The sequence below is a fragment of the Magnolia sinica genome, chromosome 1, assembly GCF_029962835.1.
Source record: "Magnolia sinica isolate HGM2019 chromosome 1, MsV1, whole genome shotgun sequence".
NCBI lineage: Eukaryota > Viridiplantae > Streptophyta > Magnoliopsida > Magnoliales > Magnoliaceae > Magnolia > Magnolia sinica.
Window position 1 is genome coordinate 36,421,144 of NC_080573.1, and position 19,170 is coordinate 36,440,313.

Consider the following 19,170-nt stretch of genomic DNA (forward strand, 5'->3'; position numbering starts at 1 on the left):
TTTTATTTTTGGGCCCACATGAATTAGGACACATCTTGATGTATGCATTGTATCATAAAAGGGAGCTCATAGTGGCGGAGCTTCCTCCATCACCGCACGTCTCTCTCTCTCTCTCTCTCTCTCTCTCTCTCTCTCTCTCTCTCTCTCTCTCTAGTTTGATGGCCCACCACTAATGTATTTATGAGATCCACGCTGTCCAGATTATGAGATAGCACCGCCATCCACCGTAAGCCCACCTTGTTGCTTGTGTTTGAGTAGGCATGTTTAAAGGAAAAACACAAGTAGCAGCTTGTTTAAACGAGTGGGCCACGATGGCGTGGACCCCACCATGATGTATTGTATCCACCGTCCGTCCGGCAGGAGTGGCCCTGATTATGGGTGGGCCAGATGGGCCAGGACCTGCTGGATGGGCTGCTGTCCAGACCGTCCAACAGGCCTGGACGAAGGTAAAACTTAAATATTAGTTTGATTCAAACTGTGGGCCACGCACGTGGACCCCTCCTTGATGTATATATCTAATCCACACCATCCACCCAATTTCCCAGCTCATTTTAGCCCTTGAACTGATAAAGGAAGCCAATCCAAATCTCTGGTGGGCCCCACCATCAATAAGATTATTTTAATAGTGATAAATTGTTAGCACCCACTGTGATGTTTCTGTGCGTCAAAACATATCGAATATTGGGCTCATTGGACCCGTCACGAGTAAGAAAACCTGACAGACAAAGTGGATCGTCCTGATGTGGGCCCCACCTATGAAAATCCATCATTACAAATATATATATATACACATATATATAATATGCAAACGGTGCTGCCACCAGCGTCCAGAGGACGCTGCAGCAAGCAGCGTCTGAATAGCAGGTTACGTCTTAAGGTGCCTTACTTGTTAGTAAGTTAAGGTCGAGCATCGTAAACCACCAGGACTCTTATAGCTTATGCCAATAGCAAAGTGGAAATGGAATTTTATTTCTATGGACTTTATTTCTAGACTATCGAAGACAAGAAAATGTCACGATTCGATATGAGTCATAGTGGATCGACTCACTAAGACAACTCATTTCATGCATATTCACATGACAACCACAATGGATGATTTAACTAAGTTGTATGTTAAAGAGATTATACCCTTGCACAGGTACCATTAGAAATAGTATTGGACAGAGATTCACGGTTTACATCAATATTCTAGACTCATATTCAAGAAGTTATGGGTGCATCTTTGAAATACAGGACTGCGTTTCACTTGCAGACGGATAGGCAGACTGTAAGGCCTGTATCCTAGACCGTACCGTTCCTTAGACTTCCGCGATCCTCCCAGTCGAATTGCAGCGACCCGCGATGCATAGATAGCATTTGCGCGCGACCCTGAGTCGTGTCCTGTCACTTAAGTCTACTCGACCCGACACTTGAGCCCTAGCGACTGCATCGTCGCCACGACTTGTGCACCGATGCGATACCCACGCCAGGAGTTGTGGGCTCGCGTTTATTTCGAGGAAACGTCATACGTTACAAATTTCGAGAGAATCTCTACCCAAACATCACATCAATCAATCAATCACTAGTTAAGTACAACCCATCACTTACCTATACCTCTCTCTTCACCAAGTCAAATAAATGCATACTAAGCCATCCCTAAAGTCAACAACTCATCCCTTCCTTACAACAACACATCCCTCTCTCCTTACATCTTATCTCTCTCTCTCATTTTCTCCATCATTTTCCAAGCACCAAAGAGAGGGTGCACGTCCAAGCTCTAAGGAGAGCGAGGAGCCAAGTGTGGCCCACTTCTAACCACAAGATCTCACCATCCAACCCTTCAAATCTCATCATCCTCCATCAAAGAGAAAGCTTAGGAGCTCGGGATATCAAGGAGCCAAGAAGGAGCAAAATCAGTGGGTGTTCATAACATTGGATCTCGATTTTTTATTTTTGAGCCCACATGAATTGGGACACATCTTGATGTATGCATTGTATCATAAAAGGGAGCTAATAGTGGCGGAGCTCCCTCCATCACCGCACGTCTCTCTCTCTCTCTCTCTCTCTCTCTCTCTCTCTCTCTCTCTCTCTCTCTCTCTCTTCAATTCCCTGGTTTGATGGCCCACCACTGATGTATATATGAGATCCACGCTGTCCAGATCATGGGACAGCATCGCTATCCACCGTGAGTCCACCTTGCTGCCTATGTTCGGGCAGGCATGTTTGAAGGAAAAACACAAGTAGCAACTTGTTTAAACGGGTGGGCCACGCTGGCGTGGACCCCACCCTGATGTATTCTATCCACCGTCTGTCCGGCTGGAGTGGCCCTGATTAGGGTGGGCAAGATGGGCCAGGACCTGCTGGACGGGCTATTGTTCAAACCATCCAACAGGCCTGGACGAAGGCAAAACTCAAATATTAGTTTGATTCAAACTGTGGGCCACGCACGTGGACCCCTCCTTAATGTATGTATCTAATCCACACCATCCACCCAATTTCCCAGCTCATTTTAGCCCTTGAGCCGGTAAATGAAGCCAATCCAAATCTCTGGTGGGCCACACCATCAATAAGATTATTTTAATAGTGATAAATTGTTAGGACCTGCTATGATGTTTTTGTGCTTCAAAACATATCGAATATTGGGCTCATTGGACCCGTCACGAGCCAAAGAACCCGACAGACGAAGTGGATCGTCCTGATGTCGGCCCCACCTATGAAAATCCATCGTTACACAAAAAATTAATATATATATATATATATTATGCAGACGTTGTTGCTGCCAGCGTTTAGAGGACGCTGCAGCAAGTAGCGTCCTGTTGCTTGAAATTAAGGCAGGGATAGTGGGCCCCACCAAAGGTCCCACTGTGATGTATGTCAGACATCTACACCGTGCATTTGATGGGTCTCCTCTAGGTATTGGGATACCCCAAAAATCAACCGTACATGAAACTCAAATGGTCCACACTACAAAAAGCAGCAGGAGATTGAACGTCTACCATTGAAACCCTTTTTAGGTCATAGAAGTTTTGAATCTATATGAAATTTATTTTTCCTCTTAATTCAGGTCTTTGTGACCTTATGATCAGATTGGATGGAAAATAAACGTTATGGTGGGCCCCATGTGGGACCCACCTCTGGGAAGTTGATTGGCTGGAGTACCTCACACCAGCTATGTAGTTGTTGTATGTGACGTCAGCAAGTTCTGGGTCCCACATGAGGTACGTGTTATATCCCAATCGTCCATCTGGACGGTGGGAACCACATAGCAATGTTGTTGTATTGACATTAGCAATTCCTGTGGGCCTGATCATGAGGCATGTGTTATATCTAAACCATCCATCTGGACATGTGGACCCACTGTGGTGTATGTATTTAACCCACACCGTCCAGATGGGATGGTGGGCCATGCTTCCCGTGTGGTGTCCACTCCGTCCAACTGGGACAGTGGGACCCACCATGATATATGAGTTTTATCCTCACCGTCCATCTAACAGTGGGCTCCTCCATGATGTATGCGTTGATTCACACCATCTAGTACTGACGGTGGGGTCCCATGTGTTGTAAATCCGCACCATCCAGCCATGGACGGTGGGACTTACCATGATGCATGTGTTTCATATCCACATCATCCGTCCGTTTGCTGGATGTAGGGCTCACCTGCTATGCAGGGCCTACCTGCTGCATGTAGAGGGCCCATTGTGATGTATATGAGGCCCATGCGATGTGGTCCACTTGATGTATATGAGGCCCATGTGATGTGACCCACTTGTTGTATATAAGACTCATGTGATGCGGCCCACTTGATGTATATGAGGCCCATGTGACGCGGCCCATTGTGATATGTGAGGCCCATATGATGAGGCCCAGTGTGATGTATATAAGGCCTATCTGGTGAGGCCCATTGTGATGTATACGAGGCCCATTGTGATTGTATAAGAACCATTATGATTGTATGAGGCCCATTGAGATTGTATGTGGCCCATTGTGATTATATGATGCCTGTTGTGATTGTATGAGACCCATTGTGATTGTATGAGGCCATTTCCCCATTATAAGTTAGATTTTATGGCGGGTCGTACTCTAGGTGCAATGGTGGTTAAATGCCCACGTTGTAAACCTCCATAAAGCCCATTATCAAGCCCATTTCCATTCTCTTATTGGGTTATCCCAAACCGTTGGGCCCACCTTGATGTTAGTAATACCCATTGGGCTACCCAAACTGTTGGGCCCCCATTGATGATGGTGCCTTACACCATGCTTTGTAGAATTACTCATATCTTAGAGCCCACCTTGTGTATATATTGGGCCCGATAGGGAAGTCTAGTTTATTGCGCGATAGAGAGGGTAAGAAAGCCCACTTATTGTACTTAGACTCGGGTCTGCCCTCGATGGGGGATATTATGACACTCCGTCACTGTTGTACATGTGGATAGACACTGATGTGGGCAGGGCCTAGGCAAGCTACAAGTAGTTGGCAGGATACTATGCTGGCAAGCTACTGTGCACACAATGAATGCAAAACTTTGTCTCACATCGAAAGCATCATCCGATGTTGTGGTGGCTATAAGTTGGATTCCTTCCTTAACTGTCATGACGCGTTTTAAATCAATGAGCTTTAGCAAAGCAGTCTATATCACCCATTGTCGTAGACGGAAGAATATGTAGTATTAGGTTTGGTGTATCCACTGTTTAGAGCCTATCTTGATATTTGGACTAGATCATCCGTCCTTCTGTGGACCCCATCATTCGTATGCATGTTATGAGGGATAATTAATTAAAGCATGTGCCATTGGGCTGAGGTGTTTATGGGACTCCTTGTGAGATGGAGTTGCCCCACATAATCGCGCGATACGCGTAGGTTTGATGCATCGCCTAGATACGGCTGATGGTATTCGTGGACTCGTCAAGATTTACATATTACATTGCATCCTCAGTATATGATATTTGGTTTACTATGTCTCCGCATTACATAGCTAATCTACATTGCTTCCTCAGTATATGATATTTGCTTATTATGTTTTTACATCGCATAGCCTGAATAAGGCTGATGGTATTTATGGACTTACCAGCATGTTTCCGCATTGCTCTGATATTGCATACTTAACACTTACCTTGTGCATATACTTACACCACCCTCTAAGCTCTTTATAAGCTGATGCATGATAGATGTGTGTAGGTGGCGTTAGATCACAGCAGCGTTGGGTTTGGAGCATACAGCTGTCTTCTGGAGCTTTAATTTTCGATATATGTATTTCCCTTTCAGCACTGTATTCGACTGTTTATATTGGTGGATATGTGATGATGATGTTGCCTTTGTGATTTGGGTAAACTTGTGGTTATGTTTCTTACGAGATAAATGTACATTGAAAAATCCTCCTTTTAGGATCCGAGGATCAGAATATGGCGTATGGGCGTTGGAAGCCGAGAATGGGGTACTACGGAAGCTTTCACCACTGGATTCGGTGATCGGGAATTCTGTGAGCCCGGTTTTCGAGTTTGGGACATGACACAGACATAACGAGTCAATCAAATTTTAGAAGATATGATTCAAGCACATACCTTTGATTCCAATGATAGTTGGGATGATTATCTCCCTCATACAAAATTTACGTATAACAACAGTTTTCAAGCTAGTATCAGCATGACACCTTATGAAGCTTTATACAGGCGGTCATGTCAAGCTCCACATTATTAGACCAAAGTTGGAGAGAAGAGCTTGGTTGGACCTAAATTGATTCAAATTACTTCTGAGAAGATTGATATAATTAGGCAACGTTTATTAGCAGCCCAAAGCAAATAGAAAAGTTATTCGAATACCAAAAAGAGACATTTAGAATTCAAACTGAGAAATCATGTTTCCTTAAAAGTTTCTCCCATAAAGGGAATATTACATTTTGGCAAGAAAAAGAAGTTGACTTTGTGTTATATAGGTCATTTTCAGATATTGGATCGTGTTGGTGCAGCCGCTTATTATCTTACACTGCCTACGTCCATCTTAGGTGTACATGGTATTTTTCACATTTCGATGTTGAAAATTTATGTTCCTGATCTGTCACATATCATCAAATGGGAACATGTAGAGCTCCATGATGATGCTACCTACGTTGCACGACCTACTTGAATCATTGATAGAAAGGAGCAAGTTCTTCATAATAAGGTTATTCTACTAGTAAAAGTATTATGGATACAAAATATAGAAGAATAAGCTACTTGGAAAACAGAAGTTGAGGTTCATAAAAATTATCATCAATTATTTGAGGACTACGAACAAGTAAAATTTTGAGGACGAAATTAATTTTTAGGAGGGAAGATTGTAATGACCTGCACCTTTAAATGTATTTGACTTGAATAAAAATATGAGTATTATCAAAGTAGAACCATATGATTATGATTAGACGATGTTAAATAGCAAATAAATGCAACTAGTAAGTTTCATCTTGTATCTCACAAAGCCCACCACAAATCCAGTAATGTGATTGACGATATTCTATTCCTTAAATATTGTAATAGTGGACAGAATGTCCAAAAGAACTCTCAATCGTTCATTGGTGGGCCATTGACCGTGAAATTATAGGAATACGTTTGTCTTAGTGGGCTTGACCTACCAAATGAATCAGATGTTTGATATAATGCCCTAGATCATGCAACTAAGATTAGAACCTAGGAGTACGAGTTATGTGACTCACCTCAAAATTTCAAGTGAACCTATATATATGAAATTTCATTTAACATAGGGTTAGAAAATACAAAAATAATAAAATAAATAATTTTTTTTTAAAAAAATAGAGTTTTTGTTAGGGTTTTAGCGGTTTTTAGCTAGAATACTCTAAATTTGCCATCGTTCTTCCATTTAATTGTCGTCGAGTAAAAATCAAATGTGAGTTTGCATCATACACCCAATTTAAATAATTAAAATTGTGTTTTTCTTTCCCTAATTAAAATTTGTTTGAAATTCATGTAAGGTTTTAGGGGTTTTTTTTTTTTTTTTTTTTTTTTTTTTTTTTCTTTTTTTCCAGATTTTAGGTCATACTCATAGTTAGAACATAGAATTGGGCTGCATCCTAAGTTAGCTTTTATCAACCCTTAACAGTTTCAGTTAGTGAATTTTTTAGTTTTTGTTGGAATTTTTCATGTTTGAATGTTAGAATTATTTCATTAGTGAATTTTTTAGTTTTTGTTGGAATTTTTCATGTTTGAATGTTAGAATTATTTCATGGTTATGATTCATATGCTATGTCTGTTGAGTGGATAACATGTTTCTTAGGTTGTATGAATTTGGTATTCATCTAGGCATGATTTGTTAAAAGAAGAAATTGTTCATTTGGCATACCAAGTGTTTGGTTATATGCTTAAGTGAGATTCTTGAAGAAATGTTGTAATTTTGAGTTGTAACCATGTTTAGAATATTGTGGAATTTCAATGCTTTGGATTAGTCTTTGGAAACAGTTGAGTATATAGACCATCTTCATTAGGTTTGGTTGTCACGGACTTGTTTGATCAATTGAGGTGGATCATGGCTGACCGACTCTAGCTTGGGCTACTCATGAGTTGCTTTGTAGCCAAGGCCAGTCTAGCCAATGTTCATTCAATTCATCGAATTAGTCTAACTCAAGGACAATCAGTATTATATGAACATTGTCGAATATCCTGTGAAATCCAGAATACCATGATTACCAATGATATAAAGTCACCATTCATAACCGTTGTATCTGTATTTCAATGAGCTACTCCTTACAACTCATGGGTTAGACACGATGGTATAGGACATTGTACTTGTGTTGTCTTTTACCTATATAGGTGAGCAAACCTTACGAGCCTACCATCTGTGATTTCAAGGGACAACCCATTACATTGTTGATACATATCTTGGCCAAATTGCCAATACTTATGAAATTAATGATTTTGGACACTTGGTGATGATCAGAGTAGATTAAGGACCCTGGTGACGAGCCTATAGGTTCCTGTGTATTTGACTTGTACTACAATTTTGGTAATCTATCTTTGCTAATGTTGTTTTTTAAATATGAATTAATAAAGGCTTAATAACCATGCATTCACGTGCATAGGTACTTAGAAGTATTATCGAGTGCCTGACTATTCAACTAGAACTCCAGCAAATAACTCGACCCCTAGCATAGTATGGTAGGCGAGAGAGCCCCACGTTAAAAGTTCTGGAACATACATACATGTCATTATATACAAGCATTAATCAACTAGTTTAAGACTGCTTGCAATGATATGCTTCATTATTTGAACTTGAGTGTGTTGATAATATGTTTAACTTGGGGAATAGTAACATTGAGTTGATCATTCACTCCTTTCTGGGACAGTGTTTTAAACCATCAACCAGATGATTGTGATGCAAGTACTGATGAGGCAATAGTAAGCAATGATGGATTAGTAGTCCCTGTTTCCAATGGGTCATACTTTTTAGTTTGCAAATGAGTAGCTTTAGGCTATTAGGCCACCACTTTCGTTTTATCTTTTGAGAGAAAATCAAAGATATCATATTTAGATTTCATATTTTTTTTGACTTATATATATTAGGTCCCAAGTGGAGTTGACTGTTGATGTTGAGTTTCTTTACTAATGAATTGTTACTATTTAAATTCATGTAATTAAATTAAGTTGTTGCATTAAAAGTGATACTCAAGAAATTGGACATTTGGTTATACTCGATCTCTGAATAACAGGACGTTACGGCATCACTAAGGGCCCGTTTGGATCGTAAATGGTTTTGCCTAAGCTACTTCTGCCTCAAGTAGTTTATCCAGGTTTCTACTTATTCAGCAGATAAGTATATTTGGTAAACAACATATTTATCAGCCAAAAAGTATAAGGATGTTTAGTTTGCAACATCACATAAGTAATTTTTAAACTTCTTCCATTAATCTCTCCTCTCCTCTTCTAATTTTCTTAAATTCTCTTTCATTAAAATATCTTCCAATTTTTACTTATTTATGTGGAGTTAACCTTTAATCTCCATTGTCATCATGTGGGGCAAACCTTTGTTATGGCCCGTTCATTATGTTGGGCCTACTTTGGCCCTATCTTCAATGTGAACCGACCATCGTGTGGGCCTACCTTTAATGTGAACCATCCACTTCGTGACGCCTGCCTTCAATGTGGGCTATCTACCATGTGAGGCTCACCTTGGATGTGGGCCACCACCATGTCATACATTGGATGCAGATCATCCATCATGTGGGCCCACCTTTAATGTGGGGGGCATCGTTCTCAATCCTAGAAAGTGTCCAATCCAAACTATCCAATCAAAGTCCAATCTCTTGGATGGACCACATTATAGAACTACATGAAGATGCTAATCCTAATTTCCCAATTAAAGTAATTTAAAAAAAAAAAAAAAAAAAAAAAAGAAGAAGAAGAAGGAAACAATGGCGCAGTTAAAATCATCTATTCAACATGACTTTCAAGCCATAGCTAATCATCATTTAAGCTTTATCCCAACTAACCGGGATTGACTACATGAATCCTTTTCAAGCATCGGATTCATGTTGACCGACTGCCAACCTGATGCAACCCTTCTGTATCCAGGCTAGGACAGCAATGAGAGCATAGAACTTCCTATGAGTCTCAACCCATGGCTGAGTGGCAGACTGTGCATTTCAACACTGAGTTCATGGGTTTGAGTCCCCATGGGGTGTGTGTGAAAATAGGCTGATTACAATGATCGAGTTGAAATATAGCCAATCTAAAAAAAGTCCCACTTACTGAATGGTTTAAATGGGCTAGGACACACATTGCACTGAACTTGGTTATCCACATGGTGGATCTCAGAAAAGCCCATGCATATATAAATTGGACATTTTATAACTTCAACAAGGCAAATTTGCTTATCTTTAACATGATACAATCGGTCAATGTGTTCCCTGATCCAATACATCTGCTGAATGGACCTCTTCTCGGATTGGTCACTGGCCTGAAATAGTATCAATCTAATGGCTTTAAACATTCAGACAATCACAGCATCCAATTATTGGACTGTTGATATAATTAAAACCAACAATCTAAAGAATAGTGTTGTAAACTGCACAATATTTAGTTTATGCTCCCAAGAGATGTCAGATTGATTGGCAAGTGCAGATCAATGAGAAGATGTGCTCATTGTAAAATGATTGCATGGACTGATAGTGGAAATATAATAATTTCAATATAAATTAGAGAAGAAAAGATTACCTGTGTTACGTAATAACTACATGAGAAGGGTTTTTATTGACTTCTCGAGCCCATCTAGTCTATCTAGGATTTTTTTTTTGGGCTGTTTGGATTGGTAGAATCCTTCTTTTTTACTATGGAAATGAAATTGTTTTCATTAGATGTGATATTTTCTGCCTTTTGCAAAAGAAAAGTTAGCTGTAAAAATCAATTTCCATTTCCACAGTTCTTCAAAAAAGTGTGATTTCCATTTCCACAAAAGACTCACTTTTTTACCATTAGCCTTTCCACATTTTCATGGAAATAATGTGTGCTAAAACAAGCATGTTTAGTTAAATTCTTTTATGCATTTTCATTTTCACATCTTTCCAAATATACATTTGTAATCCACCAATCAATATATTTTTACTTTAGAATCCTTCTAAAACTAGAATATTGCAAGTGCTCTTAGAGCATTATAAGTTATAGTGCATGCTCCTAGTTGCATTGGGACACTTAAACACTCCAATCGATTGATCTAAACCATCCATTAGATCGAATATGTATTTCATGGACTACAATGCATATATCACACCAATCTGACATTCTGAAACATTTGATCAGTGGCCTCTAATATAGAGGGTCAAGAACATTTTTACAAAAAATAACACTAATCATCTCCCATCTATTTGCTGGCTCCCATCATGGATTGCTTATGATTCTAAAGAATCACTTCCAGTACACAATCCTAACCATCTTATTCATAGGTTGGAAAAAGGATGGCTACAAAAAACAAAGCCAAATCCATGGTTAGCCTAGAAATGCATTCGAGATTAGGTAGACAGTTTAGGCCGATCTATTGCAGTGTCGAAGTTACCAATGCAACTAGGACTCTAAGAGAATTTGAGCATTTCTATTACCAGAATGCGATTATCTACAAGAATACCAAAATGAAAAACTCATGCTATTTTCTAGAAAATAAAAATTAGAGAAAAATGTCTCTTACGTCCAGGTCAAACTGCATGGTCTAGGGGGAGCACTGAAAGCTTGAAACGAATAGCCCAATCATGATTCATGTCCAGACATTTACGAACTTAATATTAGAGGTAACATAATGAAGGGAAATTTATAGATCTTCAAGTTTTTTTATAAATGAAATGGTGATCACGCTCAATATATTTGGCATGAAGCATCGAAAACTACCAGAGTTTCATGGCACTTCAATCATCATGATAAAGAGCATCAAACAGAATCTTGAAGAATGTAATGTAAAAAGGATACCTCAGAAGCAATAGCAGAGATATTGTGATATTTGGCCACAGGACTAGATCTACCAGCCTTCCCATACCTGAGGCTTCACACAATAACCAGTAATGGAAATATTGAGGATCAGGTTATCAGTCCAATCAGCACCATAATAGTTTCAGAGACAAATTAGAGATGTGCCAGTGGAATAATGGAGCATACTGTAGTCAGTTGTTTCCATAGCTACCGAAGAATCCAGTAGCTACTTAAAGGTGAGAAATTATGGGAGCAGTAGAAGTGCCAAATCTTATGGACTATTTGTCTCTTGGTGTAGCTTGATATGCGTATATATGCATGCACGCATATACATGTGTGAGGCTATTACTTTTTGAATTAGACTAAAATGTAGGCAAGCAAAGTGGAGTTCCAGGATAGAGAGGCCTGGGTGCAGCGAATCGCAGGGTACACAAGGCAAGAGTAGCAGAGGGCAGAGGGATTTTATTTTTTTTTAACTATGAGGTCGACTTCATGAGAGCTTCCCATGAAATCGAGCTCGGTGGGCCCACCGTGATGTGCGATGGGTATCCACGCCATGAATTTGGTAGGTCCCCTCTAGGTTATGGGATGTGCCAAAAATCAGTTGTATTTGGGACTCAGGTAGGCCACACCATTTGAAACCATGGGAAATCATGCCTAAAACATCTAAAAGTTTCTACATTAATCTATTTTTCTTTGATTATGTTTATGGGGTCCAAACTTTGTGTGATAATAGTATAATTGATGAAAAATGTATGTACTAAATTTGGGGTCAATCCAAACTGTCTAATCCCTTCATTTGATTTATGCAATTTATACCAGATTTGTTGTCCAATGCAGTGGTCAGCACTGATACCCTCATAAACAATCTAGATTTATGGTGTCCACAGATATCTAATTGGTCCCAAATTTTGTGTGGTGATAGTAGACTTGATAAATAACGTATGTACCAAATTGAAGGCCAATCTGATATATATAACCTCTTATGTGGGCCCCACCATGATGTGTGTTTGCGATTCAACCTATCTAAGTGGTCACATAGACCCAAACGAAGGAACCATGCAAATAGCAGCTTGTCCTAAGACTTTTTTGCGGGACCCATTGACCATGGGCCCCGTTGTGATGTTCACATGCCACCTAAATGTTCATATGGTTATTTCTACTAAGCTAGACCAAAAACACAAATATTAGTTTGATCCAAAACTTAGTGGGCCACATCGTGGAACCCATTTGATATATACGTTGCATTATTACAATTGTTGGTCTGATTATGGCCCCACCTTGATTATTATGCTTGGACAGTAAGGCCACATTCGTGTATGTGATTATATTACGCGGCCATAACAGCAAGCCCCTTTTGATGGGAGTGTTGGACTTTTGAACAGGGGCCAATTTTGGCCTTTTAATGGAACCGTCAATCTGAACCCAGTTACGGAACGTGAGTCAACCGTTGAATCACCCCATTCAAGTAGGCATGTAAATGCCAAATTTTGGACCACACTTTACATCTAAAACGGCCACATAGCTAGCCACTTGATGTCATGATGATAATGTTTAGTTATGTTGATATGTGGTTATGATGATGATCATATTTGTAATTTTATAGTTCATTAGGCCCAGGCCCATTTAGCATATTGTAATAATTATGTATGTAATCAATTATCAATTGTTTATTGGGCTTTGGAAGAGCTCACTTGCCTATCAGGCCTTGGAAAGGCCCACTTGTTCGTGGGGGTTGTGAGAGCCCCTTGTTTATGAGCCTTGGAAATGCCCACTTGCTTACAAGTCTTATGAAACCCACTAAAGGAATTGGACCTTGCCATAAGCCCACTGTAGATATGATGTGCAATGAATTGAAGCCAAAGCACTTGGGCCTATAATTGATTGAATGAATGATATATACTGATTTGCTAATGATAGAATAAGATGTGCTTTTTGCATACATCCGGCATTAGCGTAACATATCCATGCATACATCTCGGGAAAGACCAAACTTTGGCCATCATGTTGGTCAAAGGAAGTATTAGGCCCTCGTGTTGGCTAAGTGAAACATGTGATATGATATTTGGCCCTTATGTTAATATGTGATATGATATTAGGCCCTCATGTTGGACAAGTGAAATATGTGATGTGTTATTAGGCTCTCTTGTTGGCTATTTGAAATATGTGATTATGATATTAGGCACTCGTGTTAGCCAAGTGAAATATGTGACATGATATTAAGCCCCCCGTATTAGCCAAGTAAAACATATGATATAATATTAGGCTATTGTGTTTGACCATTTGAAATATGTGATTATGATATTAGGTCCTTGTATTGGCCAAGTGAAATATATAACATGACATTAGGCCGTCCTGTTGGCCAAACGAAATATGTTTATGATATTAGGCCCTCGTATTCGCCAAATGAGAGATATGATATGATATTAAGCTATCATGTTGGCCAGGTGAAATATGTTATATGATATTAGGCTCTCGCGTTGACCAAGTGAATTATAAGTTGCATTATGTGATTACTGGGCGGCCCATCTATGTGATGTGGAGACAACTTGAGGGAATGCTTTAACCAAGATTTATTCCTAAAAGGTTGGGCATCTCATCGTTGTGATGAGGCACTAAGGCCCGAGATGGTGCTCTGCCCAGAACAAGGTATTCCACATCGGTAACAGTGGCCGTAATGGTCACCACTGTTAACGATACGATTTACAACACCCATAATGCTTGAAAAAATATTTTTGACTAGAAAGTTCTAAAAAATATTTAGAAAATCCAGAACAATGTAAATATTCTAAATATGTATTCTTTTTCCTTTTTTTCTTTTTTAACATTTTTATGATAGCGTAATGGTCCACTCTTTTGGTAAGAGTGTTGTATATGGTTGTCTGGTGAATTTATGAACATGATTATGTATCTCTAATATTTACACATCACAATTGAGCACTAGAACAAAAAATCAGAAAAAAAAAAAAAAAAAAAAAAATGTATAAATACCACTTTCTTTTCTTTTCTTTTTTTAAATGGCTCTCAAAGTTTCCATTTGCACAAATTACTTCAATATATGGTTTTAATCCTAAAAAATATAGTAAAAATGGTCAAATTTTTTTGTAGAATAATCTAAGAAAGTTTTTAGAATAAGAAGAGTGAAAAAATAAAGATATGAAAAAATGAATTTAAATATAATAAAAAGATTATTGTTTTTTAACCATTACCGGGGTAACGGTCATTATGCCTTATAACAGCCTATATAGCCCCCATAATGACCGATATGGTCCTATAAAACCAACTACACATTTTCACCCATGTATTGCATAATGGTCACGGTCGTTACTTGTATGTATCAGCCTCTACGGTCGTATTATACAGAACACCTTGGCTCAAAATTGATTCTTAAAAGGTCGAGCAGCCTACCATACGCTGTGTGGTGACAAGACCTGATGACTATATTTTATTGCCAGGGGGTCCATCGTATTCTCCCGATGTGGTGATGGGACCCGAGTAGTATGGATACTTGGCGACCGCCATCATGTTGGTTTAACCAAATTCGTGGATGGTTCAATCTAGACTTGGCACCATACGGATGCATCGGGGGATGTAAGAGTAATATTCTTCTGTGTGAAGAAGCCCCACTTTCCAACTTAGGGAGGCAACTTAAGGTATAATACCCGACTGTTACCCTAGTTGATCACTAGGAAGCCCTTGATTTCATGTGCATACGTGTTGGGAGCAGAGGAGAGTGGCGAACCTACCGTAGGGGAACAGTGAATTGTGCCTATCTCCCGATTCTATCAGGAGGGATGTGAGGTTATCTTTGATATTATTTTTTGGAGTATTTAGAGTATTTGGAAAGATGGTGCACCACACGCATATATGCATTTACATGCATGCTACATTTCGCCCATATCCATTCTTATATTACTCACTCGGGTTGGTAGATGCGCAACTAGACTATCAAGTGCTTATTTGTAGCGGCTAAGATTTCAGTTAGATATGAGACTAACCTGAGCTTAGGGGTTTACCACCTTGAAACTTGTTATCTAAATTAGGTATGGGACTAGTTTGAATAGAAGTTGTTTGTGTTGGACCCCACAGCTCGCAAAACCACAAACTACTATCCTGACCTCACCCTGTGTTAGTTATATTCTCTCCTTGTTAAAACATGATGATAACATGCTTAGTTATTTACCACTTAAATGTGGTTATCTGCACTTTACTTTGTTTAGTTGCAAATGCTACTTGATTATGATATGACAGGATTACTTGAGCTATACTCTGATCCAAAAGTGTTCTACCTTTGATTTGGTTGTTTTATACCGCTTGATAGAACTACCCACTAGGCTTTCATAGCTTATTCCATTGCTTCCTCTTATATTTATAAGGAGTCGTCGCTAATGGAGTCATATAGGCAACGCTTCATTTGGTTTATTATTTTCAAAAGTTTATTGTTATTAAAGCATGGAAGAATATAATCTATAGTAGACATTTGCATATATAGGCTTCATGTTCTTTGATTATTGCCAATGTCGTACATGGCTACCATAAGGGGGAATTTTTTTACTGTCAACACCATACTCGAAGTTCAGGAAGTTGGAGAGCTTGTTAGCCGAGTTCAAGGTGTGACACTCCTCATCCAAGTGGGACATACATAACAGATGGGTTGGATGTTTAAACCACATCTCACCGGGCCCTACAAACAATTGGGAAGGTTTCAATGGGTGGGCATCCACTCTCAACTATTGTTTGTATTGTGACCCACTGAAGTCATGGATTGGCATGAGTTTTAGGCTTATAGCTCACCATGGAAGGGTGCATCTAATTAATGGAATGAATGTCAATCATATATCAAGGTGGGGCCATGGAGCTCAACCTCAAGGGAAGATTCCCATGAGGAGGTTGACATCACGATACCTTTTATCCAATCTACTCATTCCCATCTAAGCCCTTATTCCAACTAATTGGGGTCTACTACATGAATCCTTTTTTCACCATTCCACTCTGTCGCGGACCACATCCTTGATTAAATCATAGGTCCACGTTGGTTACAAACGCTTTTTGACAAGCATTACCTACAATTGATCGTGTGAACCAAAAATCTATTAATAAATACGAACACATTCCCACCAGTTCCCAAAAAATATGAATTTGTATGGGTGAGTTCCGTAGACGGTCTATGCCCTTGCCCTTGTTATTGAAGGAAGAATCATTTCGTATATTTCACGAAGATGGAGTCGATGTTCCCGACTCGCGAAAGCTAGAGTTAATGGTATTTCATAACTAATAGATTAGCAACAACTCATCAACCGCCTAAAAAGGAATATTTATTATTGGACCCATGTCCTAACATAAGAAATCCAATTGGAGAAATACTGGAAATAGCGATCCATAAAAAAACACCTAAGTTTTTTCTTTCTTCCTTGCTTTTAGTTAGAAGGTGGGGAAGGCTAATCCTACTAAAGATGATTTTGCCTTCCATCAAATATTCTGCTTTTTCTTAGACACTTGGGTTCAAATGTCGGAGTAGAAGTTTTGTATAAATATATCGCGGTGTTATTAAGTATTTCTCAAAGTTTTTGGACTCAAGTGGTAAAGGCGCTAAAATCATCTGAGCCCTTAGTCACTGTGTTGCAATTAGTGGATGGGGATGAGAAGCTTGTAATGAGCTACATATATGATGCGATGGAAAGGGCGAAAAATAATATCATGGACCATTTTAACTATAGAGACCATGATTACAAGCCAATTTTAAATATTATAGATAGAAGATGGGGCAGCCAAATGTCATCCTCATTGCATTCGGCTGCTTACATCCTTAACCCAGCCTGTTTATTCGCTTCTGCTGATCCAGCAGAAGCACTAATTATGCATATGGTTGGATTTATTGATATCTTGCAAAGAATTATTCCAGATAGAGAAGAACAAGACAAGATCTCAACTTTGCTGGACTTCTACACAAAAAGTGAAGGGATATTCTCAAGGGATATTGTAATAAGACATCGAACAATGAAATTACCCAGTAAGTACTTATATGAATGTTAGTGTACTGTGTACTTTTACAAATAGTTTTTCTACAAAGTGTCTCTAACCTACTTAAATTGTTTTTCTCAGCTGACTAGTGGGCTGCCTATGGAGTGGACCCGAACAAGAAGGATCCAGCTCTAAAGAAGCTAACTATGAAGATTCTTGGACTCACGTGTTCTCTAATGGTTGCGAGAACAATTAGAGCACGTTCGAGGTAGTAAGTTTAGACTGTTTAGTAATTGTTTGTAAACTTTAATTTTTTAGTGGCCTAAGCTAAATTAATTACGTAAATAGCTAATGCCAAATGCGCTTTCTTTCTTAAAGATTCATACCAAGAAAAGGAATCGCCTTGAGCAAAAAAAGCTCAACGACTTGGTTTTTGTTCAATACAATTAAAAATTACGAAAACGATTCCAAACTAGGAAAGAAAAGCCCAATTTCTTTGACCCATGATGCTTAGATGAGTTGGATGCAGATAACGAGTGGCTCGTAGAGATAGAGGACCCGGTATTTGCAGGAGATGATCTAACATGGGCACAAGTTGAAGATGCCGCATACGGATCAACACCTGGTGAAGGTAGTACCACTTGAAGGCGAAGGACAGGGAGAGCCAGGGGCGAGTAGTAGCCGTCAACCCGTTGATGAGATTGAGCAGATTGAAGAAGGAGATGGTGATAATGATGATCAAGCTGAAGATCATCCACCATTTGATGTTGATGAAGTATTAGTACGTATAAATGATGAAGAAACGGAAGAAGAAGAAGTGTATGTGGAAGAAGGAGATGACTCGAATGATGATGATGATGATGATGGTGGTGGGGGTGGTGGAGGACCTGGTGGTGATATGCCACAATAGCTACTAGATCAATGTATATGATTATTGATTAGATAAATAATAAATAAATAACTTCTTAATTTTGTTTAATGTTTACTAAGTATATTGATGTTGATTGTTGATATATATCATGTAGTATTGAATGTTGAATATTGATATTTCATATTTCTTAAATGTTAATTATTAAGAAGTTAACTATATTGTAGAATTGTTGATGAATGATGATGACTTAATATTTAATTCATTATGTAAAATTGTAAATGTAAATGTAATTGGTTTTATTTTACTTAAATCAAATGTATTTCATGTCCCAATGACATATAATAATTTATTTTGATTTTTTCTGATTTTATGGTATGAAAGAAAAAAATGAGATATATCTCAATCTTAAGTGGACCACAATACAGAAAACAGTGTTGAATGAACGTTGACCGTTAAAAACATTTTGGGGGCCATACAAATTTTAGATCAAGCTGATATTTATTTTTTCCCTTCATCTGGGTCTTTATGACCTATTCAACATATTGGATGTCAAATAAACAGTACAGTGGGCCGTAGGGTTATTTTAATGGTGGATACCCAATCATTATTGTTTTCCTGTGGTGTGGTCCACCTAAGATTTATATCCCTATAATTTTTTGTATCAAGCCCTAAAATGATCTGTAAAAATGGATGAACGGAATAGATGAAACACATACATCATGGTGGGGCCCACAGAGCACCGACCACCAGCCACGGGGCTGGTGTCAAAGGGAGTAGCCAATCTGTCTCCGTGAGCAGCCATGGCCTTTCACTTTTCGAGTGTAAAACTCGCAGGGCCAAAAATTGACCACTGTAAACGCCACCTTTTATGCGGCGTCTTTTCAACATGCGAAGTAAACCATTTTGTATAGACACACTATTTA

At 38.9% G+C, this 19,170-nt stretch overlaps 1 protein-coding gene across 1 annotated transcript in view; it reads right to left on the bottom strand.

The window, feature by feature from the left end:
• Positions 1 to 11,470: 11,470 nt before the first annotated feature.
• Positions 11,471 to 19,170, bottom strand: part of LOC131245698 (uncharacterized) — a 127,052-nt gene continuing 119,352 nt past the window's right edge. Inside the window, exon 13 of the mRNA XM_058245402.1 lies at positions 11,471 to 11,488. The gene's annotated coding sequence lies outside the window, so the exon portion shown is untranslated. The remainder of the gene's footprint in view (positions 11,489 to 19,170) is intronic.